Source organism: Zeus faber (assembly GCF_960531495.2).
Source record: "Zeus faber genome assembly, chromosome: 19".
Classification (NCBI taxonomy): Eukaryota; Metazoa; Chordata; class Actinopteri; order Zeiformes; family Zeidae; genus Zeus; species Zeus faber.
In genome coordinates this window covers 9,631,970-9,646,239 of record NC_137206.1, presented here as the reverse complement: position 1 = coordinate 9,646,239, position 14,270 = coordinate 9,631,970, and the positions used below count along the sequence as shown (strand labels likewise).

General features: G+C 49.6%; 1 protein-coding gene across 2 annotated transcripts in view; it reads right to left on the bottom strand.

Moving 5' to 3' along the window:
* znf438 (zinc finger protein 438) overlaps window positions 1–14,270 on the bottom strand; it is a 41,744-nt gene that overhangs the window by 12,023 nt on the left and 15,451 nt on the right. For both annotated transcript variants that reach the window (XM_080020565.1, XM_080020566.1), the window contains exon 2: window positions 2,107–2,225. The gene's annotated coding sequence lies outside the window, so the exon portion shown is untranslated. The remainder of the gene's footprint in view (window positions 1–2,106; window positions 2,226–14,270) is intronic.

Here is a 14,270-nt window from a genome sequence, read left to right as displayed (position 1 = left end):
GAACCCGGCGGCAGATCAAAAGAATATGCAGATGATGCAGCCCCGTCTCTCCCTCCCCTCTCTCCCTTCCCGTCGCGGTGGAGAAGCCGGCGCTCTCAAAGAAGCAGGTCAACGCCAGGCGGCTTGATCCGCTTCGGCATACCCTCTTCGAGGATCCGTAAGCCGCCGCATAAAGAGGGGACAGAATTATGTTCAACGGGTGGGAAAAGAGGTGAAAACCTAAGGGAAGCTGGCGGACGGACGAGCCGCCAGGTTTAAACTCGTATCCGGAAACGGACCAGGGAGATAAAAAATAAAAATAAAAAAATAAAGGGGTTATTTAATGAAGGCATCTCCCGTGAATCAGTCGTCGTCATTTTAAAGTGGAAATCCATGAGATCGTCAGCGTTGGTTGGATTACACTTGCTGATCGCAGAATCCCGTTCGAAACGGAAACAAAACCCGGGTTTTTGTCACGGCTATAAAAATGGTCGATTTTGAGGCGTCTGGGTCACTTGAGGGGCGGGGATATCTTTGGCATTTTTGTGAATGTTTATCCGTGTCGACGGTTTACCGACAAATTCAGCGCGGCCTTCTTCGAGCCCGTTGCTCATCTTTGCATTCTCGCCGGGACAGGCGGACCCCGCCGGCAACTGTGGGACCGGTGCATAAAGGAGCAGACGCTCCTAACGAACTACGTTTTTTGGGGGGGGGTTTTTATAACCTGCCAGCCAAATATCAAAAAAGTATTAAATGTGGATTGATTTAAAAGAATCACAGGAATTACCACTTTAAAAGACAAAAAATAAATAAAAAAATGGGGGGGGGGGACCGGGGAGGAGGGGTTGCCAGTTGAGTTCGCAGTAATTTACGCTCTCACACATGATACACTACAGCTGGTAGTGTATCTTGTGTTACTTACACAAGTACAAAAAGGTGATACTCCATTACCGCCCCCACCCCCCCCCCCCCCGTCCGTCTGGACGGAGCAGGGTGAGGTTACGGTCCATTAATTGAGCAGCGACTGAGCCACCGAGAGGTGTCTTTTGATGCGTTGGGGGGTTAGACGCTCTGTCTGGCACCTTCAAAGGCGCCGGCCGGGACCACCCCCCTGTAACGACCGCCAACCCCCGCCACCGCCATTAAATTCACCAGGCACGCGGGGCGGGCGGGGGAGCCGGGGTTCCATGGAGACCCAGGTATCACGGAGGTGAAAAACTGGAAAACAGGTTAGAGGTGGGGGGGGGGGGGGGGGGGGAGTCGGGCGCAATACCCAGCATGCCTTTGGACTCCGGGGGAAGGACGACCGCGACAGGTTTCGGCGTGGGTCGCCGGAGTCGCGCGTTGTTTACCTCCCTTGTGATTATGAGACATCTTACCATCCAAGATTAGGAGGCGAGATTAGCGATGGCAGGTGGAATGAAGACCTGGCCATCTCCAAGACTTATACTAAGCCTTTAATCTCGCCCGCTAAATCCATCGCAAACAGTGGATGGAGAGGAGCGGAGAGCGGAAGTCAGAGAGAGGATGGCCGTCCAGAGTGAGTGAGTGGGGAAAGGGAAGAGAAATGGAGGGAAGTGTGATGGCAGGATAGATGAGTAGACAAGCTATTTTTATAACGAGGTCAACGCGAGCCGTGGGATTTCACTCTCCTGGGAGGGACTGAGGGCGCGCGCGCACACACGCGCGCACACACGCGCACACGCACGCACACACACACACACACACACACACACACACACACACACACACACACACACACACACACACACACACACACACACACACAACAGTGGCCCCATACGGCTCCCGCTGAGTAGTGCTTGTCTCCGTCAACGGGAGGAAGAGGAGGAGGAAGGGGGAATGAAAAAAGACAAAAGGCCTGGATGGCGGGGGAAGGTTTTCTTTTTTTTTTTTTTTTTTGTCTTTTACCGTAGTCCGATTGGTCGAGTGACTTTCAATAATTGAACGAGACCTGACATTAATTCATCCTCCTCCCTCCCCCGGTGGCGTCTCACCAAAAAAAAAAAAAAAAAACACCACGGCCCGAACGCCCCCTGAAGACGCAGGAACATGAAACGCAGAGCTCTCCAAAAGAGAAATCCATTTTCTTTTTTTTAGTTTTACCTATAGGGTGGTTCTTTCCTCCGTGGCTCCGCCCTCCACCGTGACTCCTGCCGTTTCGCGGAGGGAGGGGGTTGGGGGTTGGTCGTCCTGGGGTCCTGTCCCTCCCTCTCCTCGCTCCCCTAGAAACACAGATAAGGAAAGACCCAAAAATCAAAGAGAAGCCAGACGGCCGTTTTAGCATTTAGCCTGGTATGTTCTACGTGTGTTCTACGTATGTTCTACATCTTGTCCCCCCCTCGTGCCGACCGCAGTCATTCATCTATAATAATATATGTACAAGGTCTCGTTTGTGACAAGCTACACCGGTCCCCGACACGGTTCTCACACCGGGATGGTTAGGCGGTGGCGGCGGCCGTGTTCGACAAGCGTGAGCGGGCGCCGTGTGCATGAACACTCAGCCCCCCCCCCCCCCCCCCCCCCCCCCACCTAAACGCCTGTCGCTTCGGCCTTCCATTAAAAGGGACGCGAGGCCTCGATTTGTTCTCGCTAACGGGGCGTCGCACTCCGGTCGTTTCGGCGGCTTGCAGCGGTGTAGGGGGCGTAGGGCGGTCGGTCTACACAGGTTGGCCCCGCTCAGTCGCACCCAGCCGGCATTAAATAAATAAGCAGCGCTCCTCGTCGACGCGGTAAATTATTCATTTAACACGCCTTATCCTCTTCCCAACAAGCTTGTTAGAGGACCTCAGGAGTGGGGAAGGTGGTGGCGGAGGGGGCTGATGGAGGAGGGGTGTATATGGGGGCGCGACTAGGATTTCATGTGCGACTCAGCAGAACTCTTCTCCAAAGCCCCTTCTCCGCCCGGTCAGGTGTGTGTGGAGGGGTTAATTCATGCTGACACCTCCTTTGTTTCTCACACACACACACACACACACACACACACACACACACACACACACACACACACACACACACACACACACACACACAGAGAGGAGGCGGAGGGGAAGGGGGGGGAACTTTTTCGGTGCATTTTCATAGAATAATCATTCCAGTTGTCTGGATGAATTATTAAGAAATGAGCTTCCAGGACACGCAATGCTGGAACACGCAGGCAGAATGTTTTAAGAGCCCCCACCCCCCCGACGCCATCTGAACGCCACTCGCGTACGACAACACAGCGGATCACCCCCCCCAGCCCCCCGGAAAAAGAAAAAGCAGCACGATTCTGACCGTCGGGACGGAGTTCCATCTTTAGAAAGCCCCTCTGATTGACCTGGGAGGGTGGTCCCAGGACACAAAACCATCCGAACCTCACCTCTGCCGTTCAGGATGGTGCTGGAATTCTCTCTCTCTCTCTCTCTCTCTCTCTCACTCTCTCTACCAGAGCGGGCTGTGTGGGGGCGGTCTTTATGTCAACACTGACAGCGCTCATTAGAGACTTCTCTGCTCAGAATTGGAGTCAACAGGCACCCCCCCTCCACCCTGGACCTGACTGGTACAATGGGATCAAATTGTGTGTGTGTGCGCGCGAGCCGCTACGAGTCGTTTCATAAATGGTGCTGAGGTGCGGTCTTTAACCGAAGCGGCGTTGCATAACGTGCCGTGACATCGACTCCCTAAGCTCATACGAAAACGACGGCCGACCGCGTCACCCAAAAAGGTGTCCTTACGTTTAAAAAATAAAAATAAAAAATAAGAGGACCTGCCACAATGACGACCGCAAGTCGGTGATGCAATGATCCGCGGAAAAAAACTCTTTCGATACCGGTACAACTGTGGCAATGTAAATAATTATGTTGGAGATTAAGGCTCTCCACTTCAAACAGAGCGGCTGTTGATCTGTGTGCCGACGTAGCCGAGGGGACGGAGTAGGTGGAGGCTTGCATGTGTGTGCTCATGTGCCCGAGTTTGTTAATGCGTCAGGAATGGACGTCATTATGTGGATATACATTCATAATGACACATTCAGCTTGCTGCAGGGCACACACACGCACACACGACAAATTAAAGGAAAAACCTGAACAAATGAGTGGAGAAACATAACAAATGCAGGTGCTTCCACAGAGGTGTGAGTGCATGACACACTCAAGAAATGAACATCCCATCATGCTCTGTGGCTGAGCAGGCGCAGTTGACCTTGATTTTGGGTCAAAAATGGCCCCCATCCATCGGGGGGGGGGGGGGGGGGGGGGCTGGTCACTGTACGTTTTGATGAGTGTGAAAATGATGTGAATGGTATGCTATGGTCTTCACCGGTCCTGTGACCAGATCTCAACTCAACTCAACACCTATGGGAGGTTTTGGAGCGACGTGTAGAGTTCCAGACACTCCAGACACCAAGGTGCCTTGAAGCTGTTCTGGCGGCTCGTTTGATTGCGTCTCAGACCAAAGAGCCAAGGGAGAGTGCTTCCTTTTCTTTGCAAGCCAGACCGAAATTAAAAAACTTCAACTTACTGAAGAGGTAGAAATTTATATTTCTATCTATTTTATTTTTTTATTTTTTATTTTTTAAATAGCAACCCCCCTAGTTCCTTCGATCTCAGTCGGTTTTTCTCTTTCCGATTCTCACGACGTCCTCGGGTACATAGCGGCAGGAAGCCACGCCCACCCGCTGAGCTGTCAAGTGCACTGAGTTTGTACCTGTCAATCAAAGGTCAACTCGTGAATATTAATTAGGGCGAGGCGAGGCCCTCTCAGGTCAGGAGACGACTGAATGGACGCATTTACAAAGAAATGGTTTGAAGGTTTGCGGACATAAAAAGACGGATTTGCGATTTTGGTGAGTGTGATATTAGTTTGGGGAGCTTCCTGCGAGACGTATTGTGGACCCAGAAACGCAGCAGGCCTTGTGCGGAGAGCCCGACCGGTGCCAGATTTGTGAGTCCTAGCCGACCAATCACCTATGTTTTGACCGACATTTTGTCAAAAACTGCAAATTTTCTTTAAATAAATTAGATTTTTATGAAAGTTTGTTAAAGTTTCTATATTTGAAAATGTTTCATTTATAGGCAACAAAATAAATAAAAATAAACACAGCAAACTTTTTGATCGACAAAAAAATAAACTATATTGAAGATTGTATCGAATTAAATATATATATTAAACTTCAATATAGGAAAAGAACATTTCACTTTATTATACAATGAACGAGCAAACAAGTAAATATAAAATACACAATGGTCCTTCCCCTATGCTATGTCGCAAATCAGCGGCAGAACGCTTTACGGCGACGTAAAACGTGATCCCCACGTGGAGCGAGTGTAAACAAACATGGATTCATTCAGCCTCGTCGGAGCTCTACACTAATTTGGCAGAGTAACTTAAAAGTATTGTAATAAGTGACTTATCACTTTACACAGAATCCGTACAGACCAGTCTGTGCTGTGGAGAATATTGGATGAGGCACAAGTGACACTGACCAACGTGTCGTTACAGAAGTAGCGCGTAGCGCAATTACGATGTTCCAACTGGCGGTTACAGGATAAATCATTTTAAAAAATGTGCTTATTATACTTATTAAAAGAAAAACATCCGGACACATCAGCTGCATGACTGCCGATCCCAATGTCGTCAAAAAAAGTCAAATAATGACAGATATATCGGCCAAACTGATTTACGGGCTCTACGTGCGTGCATTTCACCTAGCAGGATATTGAGTTTCTCTTTCTTTTAATATCACGGCAGGAGCAAAATCGAGAAAGAGAAAAAAAAATAAATAAATAAACCTCAAGGTGCCCCACAGCTGTGGCGCTGCGTCCCGAATTAGCCCAGACCACATTAAAAAGCTTGTCGTCTCTACTTTGAGACGGCGAGTGGGAAAATTACAGCCCTCCACTCTCTACTCTAGCATTAAACCACTATTAGTGAAGAGCTACGCCGATGATGTCATCAACAAGGGACCAAGGAGACTTGAAAATAAGGGTCACTTCACTTTATTGCAAATAAGACTCTCACGTTACGGCCGTTCTTAGCTCGTGTTCTTTTTCCATCGTTTATCCGTCCGACAAAATGTCCCAATGTCCAACGATTCCGCCCACCAGGCAAATTATACCGTTTAAGAAAAAAAAAAAAAAAAAAAAAGCACAACAACAAAACCAGCGACTCATGTGGCCCCGGTTTGGCCAAATTCACCGCGGAATTTTAATCCCCAGTTGGGACCGGAGTTTTCCGTGGAGAGCGGAGGTCAGTGTGGTGGGATAAGAAAAAAGGAGGAGGAAAAAAAAAACAAAAAAAAACCCTCCCGGTGACCTCAGGTGACCTTAGAGGAGACGGAGGCGGAAGCGGGTCCTTGGTCCCTGGCTCCTGTTCAAACAGCAGACTCACCGTCTCCGCTGCCCCTTGTTCGGCAACGTCATTGATCATTGTTATTACACAATGATCTCCCGCCCACCGTCCATTGAAGAATGTGATAAACGGTTTCAAATGGCTCTTATAATATACGCAATATTTTTTATAATACACCCAAAATTATAACGGCACGAAGCAAGCCGCCTGTTAATTACCGGCAAAAGTCGCTCATCAACTACTGTAATTATTCTTCTGAATGTGCCGGAACAACCAGCAGGGAGGCTGAATATTTATTTTTGTGAGAACTAGTTTCAAATTAAAAGCCGTCTAGCGTTTCATACACGGGTCCAGCCGTATAGGCTTTTAAGGTAAATTTTGACAAGGCCCAGCTCCTCAACGGAGATAGTTTTTTCCCCCCTCAACCAACCGCCCAACGAAAATCTTGGTCGACTAAGACTCTTCTCGTCGACTAGCGTTTGGACGACAATTTGGGGGCGGCCCTTTCATTTTCAGTTTGAGTCCATTCCTGACTCCAGAGTCTATTAAAAGATTTGTTCGATATGAACAAATCATTTGCATCACTAGCTATTAGTAGGCCATAATAGCAAGCAACATGTTTCTATGTTCTTCTGTTAGTTAACAGGATAGTGATTACTATAAGAGGGGTAAAAATAAATAAATAAATAAAAACAAATCAGCCAGTGGCCAGAAAGTGGAAACATTTTGACAAAGCCAAGCACGGGAACACTTAGAGACACCAGGGAGAGAGAGAAGGAGAAAGAGTCGTTACCCAACAGCGTGTGAATTATGTATGGCAGCTCCCAGCGTCTTCTCACCGTTTTTTTCAAGTGCAATGCCCGAGGACCAGCCGCCCCCGCCACCCCCACCTCCATTTCAGTCAAGCTCCACCTGAGCAAGCATGGTGGCGCTGCCCCGTCTTCAAAGGGGAGCCAATCACGGCTCCTGCAACTGTGGTTACGCCCGACAGGGTCGACAAAACTCCTGCTTAGGTCTCTCTCATCCATAAGTGTAACAGAAACGGAGCAACAACCCCCCACCACCCCACCCCACCCTTTTCTTTCTCTTCTGACAAAAACTTAAAAAATAAAAATATAAAAACAGTGCAGTGGTGGTGGTGGGGGGATCAAAAGCCTGCATGTTCCTGGCGAGCAGACTCAATCAGCCGAGAGGGCCGAGGAGAGGAGGTGGGGTAGGGGCGCTTCCCTTTTAAATTGATCCCAGTGAGACCCTCAAGGTTCCCCTTGCAGGACTCGGCGATGTAGCACCAGAGAGGGAAGCGGGAGAGAAAGAGTAGGCAGTTTGGGAGGGTGAGAAAGTGAATGAAAAAAGGGAACAGAATGAAAGGGGAAGAGTGTGTGTGTGTGTGTGTGTGTGTGTGTGTGTGTGTGTGTGTGTGTGTGTGTGTGTGTGTGTGTGTGTGTGTTGGGGATTCATTTTTGAAGGAGAGCGGGCTCGGTCTCAAAGGGGACGTCCGGGCTTCCTGGAGCCACCGGGGCTATCAGTTATCAAGAGCCGTGTTACACATCTGATGAGGCGCTCGGGCCAATCGGCCACGGGTGCGTCTTCATCCCGCCCTGGGTCCTGGCAGCTGACACTCTGGCTCATTAGGGGCTGGCCAGGGATCAGAGTGCGGAGCGGGAACACTGCCGTTATCCGCAGCACCGGGGGCCCCTCAAAGGGACAAGCGCTATCAGAGCAACCCAGAGACACTACCTGTTCACCGGCCAACACGCAAGGGCGTGCGATCATACGGGGCCCCCCATTCCCCCTCCTGTGGAAAAAATTGTCGCCGCAAAAATCTTGAAAATCTTTTATTTTGCCGTGGACGCCCCCCATTCTGGGGAGCGAGAGCTCAGGGGGTCCAAGGTTCCCGCTCAGCCTCCATTGCAGCAGGACTGCTTAACAGGTAAGATAGCTTCCCGGCCCTTGTAATAAATAAATAAATACGCAAATAAATAAATAAATAAAGAGTGCACGAGAGAGGGGGAGAGAGAGAGAGAGAGAGAGAGAGAGAGAGAGAGAAATATTCAAAAAACCTGTGTGCCCTTTGCCTCGCGAAGTCTTTATGAGGAACTTTATGAGGAGCCGAACGCAGCCCAAGCCCGAGCAGGCGATACGAGGAGGAGAGCTGTAGGAGGTGAGGTCAGCGAGAGGCACGACGCCAAAAACTGTATCATCCACGCCTGCAGCAGGCAGCGTTCCCACACACCTCGGCGGGTCAGCCGCACACGTGAGGGGACGCGGGCTGAAGGTGAAACAAATCATCTTGCAAAAAAAAATAAAAATAAATAAAAATGAAATACCATTTCCATGGCCAAATCTGGCTGGGAAGTAAAAATCAAGACAAGGGAGGCAGTCTTGCCTAGAGATGGAGCGCTGCCACTTTTTCCCCCACCAGCGATACCGATCGATCCGGAATTCTGAACTTTTAGTACAAAATGATTCATTTTACCCAACAGTATTGGACTTAGACTGCTAGTAGAATCGAAATCTCCCAGATTCTGTTGTTAATTTTATAGTACGGATTAACTCGGATAAGAATTTTCAGTTGGTGGGAAACGTAGGTCGCGTGGAGCCTCCTGACTATTACCAACACTTTCCTGCGGCCGTGATGGATCGCCGGTGGCGAGCATGATTAACTAGCGGCCCCATAAATAAGCAAATATCTGCTAATATCATTAAAGCGGCCCCGCGGTGAACACGCCCATCTATCCAATCCACCCCTCCGCCCCCTGTGACAAATGACCAGAAATCAACATCAATATTTTGACATTTCATTCAGCCAACTCTCCAGACGAAGCCATTTATTTAATTAGCTGAATAAAAATTGGCAGGAGCGGCGAATCGGGGGGGTGTGCTACAGGTAACCTTTCTGGAGGGACTCGGCGTGGCAAATTGATTGCTGAGAGCGCAGACTCATCATGAGTGCAAATTTTCAGAAGTGGCGCGCGGCGGGGAAATAAAAAGAGGCTCTATTTTTAAGACGGAGGGAAACGGGAGAAGGAGGCAACGCGGGGATTAGCTTGTCATTAGAATAAAGGAGCAGAGAAGAAGAAGAATCAATTTCAGGGTTTAAATAGCCGACAAACACACTTCGCTTTCCCCCCCGGGGTTCCGATTCCCCGCCTCTGGCTCCGAGCTCGCCCGTTTCGCGGCGAGAGCCCGGGGCGTGCACCGGGGCCGGGCGTTGTATAATTTCGGGGAGGTAATCACCTCGTCAAGGTGTTTCACGCGTCACCTCATCAGGCTCATAGGAAACCCGACAGATCCACTTCCTGCAACTTAGTCTGCTGAGTGGATCGCAAAGTTTTAAATATGCAACCGACCTAAGTTTGCTTTACGTTTCCCAGGGCGTCGGACGGGATCATCGTACTGTACCGTCCACCTGGGCCATCCCTTTGGACCGAGCGTACAGGAAGCGCACTTTCCTGGGGTTGAGTAGCAGTCGGGCGGGAAGGCAGATCACCACCGCCCGACTGCCCCCTCCTACCCGACCACAAAGCTTTCAACCCCCTGATCCGAGCCATCCCAACCACAGCCTCGCTGGGTCACGCAGAGGGACAGGAACCACACAGGAAGCTGGGTAACCCTATACAGAACACACACACACACACACACACACACACACACACACACACACACACCCTTAAGCGGTGAGTAAACTGTGCAAAGGACACAGACGGGTACCGGGGGGGTCGAGGCCACGGCGGATGTGCGGAGGCCCCGGAGCTCTCTTTGCAGTCCCACGATGGCGAGGCCAAGCCGGACGCGAGGGCACCGGAGGAGGCGGAGAACCGCTCCGTACGAGAACGCCGCGTGGGATTAGCCGCGTAAGGCGCAAGGCTTAAGCGCACCTCCGAAGCGGGAGGGAGAAGATCTGAACAGAACCCGTCGGCTAACAAATCCTCTTTACATTAGCGATAAGAGAGCGGCAAAAAGCGTCCGTGGCTCAAGCCCCATTAGTTTTATGCCACGGTAGACGGCGCTGCTTAAACTCTGCCGGATAGCTGGTTGGAGATAGGCCTAATTGCATACAAGGCAAAAGCATATTGTGCTAATTGGTCCTGCCTGTGCAGCTCTGACAGCCCCGTAGATGTCGACATCTCTTTAACAGGAGGTTAGTTGGTGTTTGGCCTCCCCTCCAGTCGTTTGTGAGCTGCCGAACCTGGAAATGATTAGGCCTGGGAGGGCAATTAGCCCGAGCATCACAGCAGCTAAATATAGTCCGCGCCGGCCCAGCTCTGCTCCTGGGTCACATCCACACCGCAGCTCGCATGCTGTCATATTAGGTCAGTGTCCATAGAGTTTGCCGGCACGGCCGGTGCAAAAAGAAATGCCTCCAGTCGGTGCGTAAACACGCGCCCGCTGACCGCCGATCTCCGGAGGGCGAGATATCAGCGGGACGGAGGCGGGGAAGGAGGAAGGCGACATATGGGAATGGGACGGACAGGAAGAAAAGACCTCCTCCGAGAAAAAAGGAAATAGATGAAAACGTGAACGACTGATCCACGCGCAGAATGTTCCACGCCGGGCAACTTTCGAACAAAACGTGCGTGAGGGAGCGCACGAAACGAAAAATAATATTTTCCCAACACTCTCTCTCCCTGTCTTTCCCACCCCCTTATGAGAAAAAAGGAATAAGAAAAAAGAAAAACCTCTTTTTTTTTTTTTTTCCTCCTTAAAAAACAGGAGGCTCGCCCACTCGTTCACCTGGGACGAGCTCTTGGACGTTGCGGGCGAGCTGGAAGGTTATAGGAGCCTGGGAATGTTTAACATCAAGAAAGCAATCAGAACGCAGCCCGAGCACTGGGAGTTGGACAGGAAGCGTGGAGAGTAACCCCTTCCTGCCCGGGAGGAAGGAGAGGAGGAAGTGATTTGGGAGAAGTGACCTAGTCCTACAGTCGGTGGGAAAAGGAGCCCCGTCCGCCTCCATAGGTGAGGCAGAGCTCCACCTTAAAGGGGGGGCGGCGGCTGGAGGCGGCGGGCTACCCCTCCGCCGATCTCTAGCACCATCAGAGTTTGGGGGCGGGCCACGGGGAGGCGAAGGAATTAAGGCGGTGTTACACTTTGAAAACAAGTAGAACCTCTTGACCAAAAAAAGATGTGTTCAGGAGACGAGAAAAACGAAATAACCCGGCGATCCGGGGTTTCCGGTGCGAGCCCCTCGGGGGTGAGCTTTGTCTTTTGTCTTCCCCTTGCTCCGAGAGCTCGCCTTGTCGGTGACCGCTTCAAATGCCGTTGCGTGTCGGCAGGGCATTAACCTCCTTTTCCAGAGCAGCAGATTCTGTGAAAACGGTTAGCAGCAATTAAGCAAGACTTTATCGGAGAGATGTGATTTGGATGAATAATTATATATCCATTATAAAATTATAATATATAAAATATTATTATATAATTTGACATAATAAATACCAGCAACTTGCTGTGGAAATAGGTGCCACGGAATCACCCTGCACCCCCTAGTGGCATGGACCGACATATAAAGAAGGGTGGCTCTTTCATTATTTGTTCTTTCGTCTTTTTGAGCGTACCGCCCGCTTTTGCCTTCCGGCCCGCCTTCGACTTGAATTTCTCATCATCGGTTCGGCTTATTGGCGCCGTGTATTACGCAAATTCAAACGAGGTGAGACGTTGGGGGGGGGGGGGTGTTCTGGCATTGCAATGGACTCAGCACAAATTGCACAAGACAGCTCAGGAAACAGAGGATTTCTTTGTAGCGGGAGTAGGGAACACTTATCACTGGCCTGCTACAGGAAGGCCATGCCTATGCAGTCACATGACAATGCTGCTGCCGCGCACACACACACACACACACACACACACACACACACACACACACACACACACACACACACACACACACACACACACACACACACACACACACACACACACACACACACACACACACACACACACACACAAATCTACTGAAAACTAACCTTAAAAAAATAAAAGACAAGTGACCTCACACACAGGGAGTTCAACCACCGACCACATGTTTACACGATCCAACAGTTAGCAGCATTGCCCTATTGCCGGAGGCACCTCTAATCGCCTACTTTAAATAATCCATATGAAGAAAAGGAGAAAAAAAAAAAAAAAGGAGACGGGGCGATGAAAGCTTTACCATACACAACATTATAAGGCCGACCTTGGCTAATGACTTCAATAAAAAAAATTTAAGAAAAAGGTAGAAAGACTCGTGGTTTCCATCCTCAACTGCTATCACCTTCAATGGTGAACAAAACAAGGAGCAGAGCCCAACACTAACCATTAATGTCGGTTAAGCAAGTCCATTGCAATATAATGAAGCTTGCTTTGTTTACTGGGTTAACAACAAATATGTTGATACTGATAGACAATATGAAAAAAGGTATATTTAAGACATTGCTAAGGTGAATTACTAGTGCATAGATCATATAATAATGGTCCATGTGGCAGTTCCGCCTGCCACACGCCATATTCCTGAGTGTGGTTTTCAGGGCCCTCAGCAACAGAGACACAGACATTGGGGTTGAAAACACACCCCAATGCCCACCCTGCAATAAAACAGTTTTATTGCAGAGAGTGGGCTAGGTGGAACAGGCCTGGAGCAGATGGAACGCATGGCATGACAAGGGCTCCTCTCCTGTGTGTGCGCGGGCATGGGGGTTTTACCTGTTGCTCGTTGATTGCTCTAACAAGCAACGGGTGTACAGCCACACTGATCCTGGGCCCAATTACCTAGACCCAAGAGAGGTGTGGCTGCTTAAACCACACCACCCCCACACCAGTCTATTTTCAGTTACATATATTAAAAAAAAAAAAAAATAATAATAATAATAATAAATAAATAAATAGATAAAATCAACTAGATTGGGATGGATTGCCAAAACTGGGTAACATTTTTTTTTTTTTTGGGATGTAAACACAAATTCATAAATGCATCAGTAATCTTGGTGCATTTTCGCGGGGCCACGAAAACATGTGGTTGCATGGACAAAAAACAGCGATGGGCGATGGAACAACCCTGGAAACTAAAAGTTGAGTGGCCTTAATGTTTGATATGGATATGATTTATTATAGGATACGATTGAATGTAAACGCTGCTGTTCCTTGGGAAGGCAATCTCGTATATAAGACATGGCTGACACAGGGTTCTGACCTACGAGAAAAAAATAAGATCGGTCGTACGCTCAAATGCTTCCAGAATGCTACCGAAATTCTCTCAAAATTTGGGAACGGTAACTCAGAAAACGACATTCAGCAAAATATTGTTCAGACCGTGTCCGAGGTTCCTACCCTGACTGAACACCGGCAAAAGACTACTAAGTTTTCAGCCATTTTAGCAAATAGTCATCATATCCACCTCCACGGCGGGGTGTGTATTTGGGTTGATGGACAGATTTGCAGCTTTTCTCCACCCCGGCCCCCGGGTTTTGTCAGACGTCATCTGTTGTTATAGCCACAGCATCCCCACGCCGCAGATTTAATTTCCTCTTCGGTTACCACGACTCCTGTGTGCTCGCGTCGCAATCCAAATCGCTTGCGTGCGTTCGTCCCCATCTGTCCGGTTAACTCTTTCCGCGGGTCCGCCGAGGGATCGCTTCACCTCCAAATCACCCATTGGGATCATTTTGTTCACGGGGCGGCGCACAAGGCACGGCGAGCATTGAATATCTTTATTGCCAATACCACAGGCCGGTGCAATGAGTATTACGCACATTTTAATATCTCCGATGATTGCGCTTCAGCAAATTGATTGAGAGGTCACTTCGGCGCCGCGGTAACAACACAGCGGATCGCGCCGGATGCGAGCTTGTTTAGAAAGCGCCGGCTAATCGGACGCCACGCGAGGCATAGGATAATTGGGCTGGGCTTAAAGATCGAAAGCGCGTCCTTGGAGTGACATTGTTGTCTGAACTTCCCTTCTG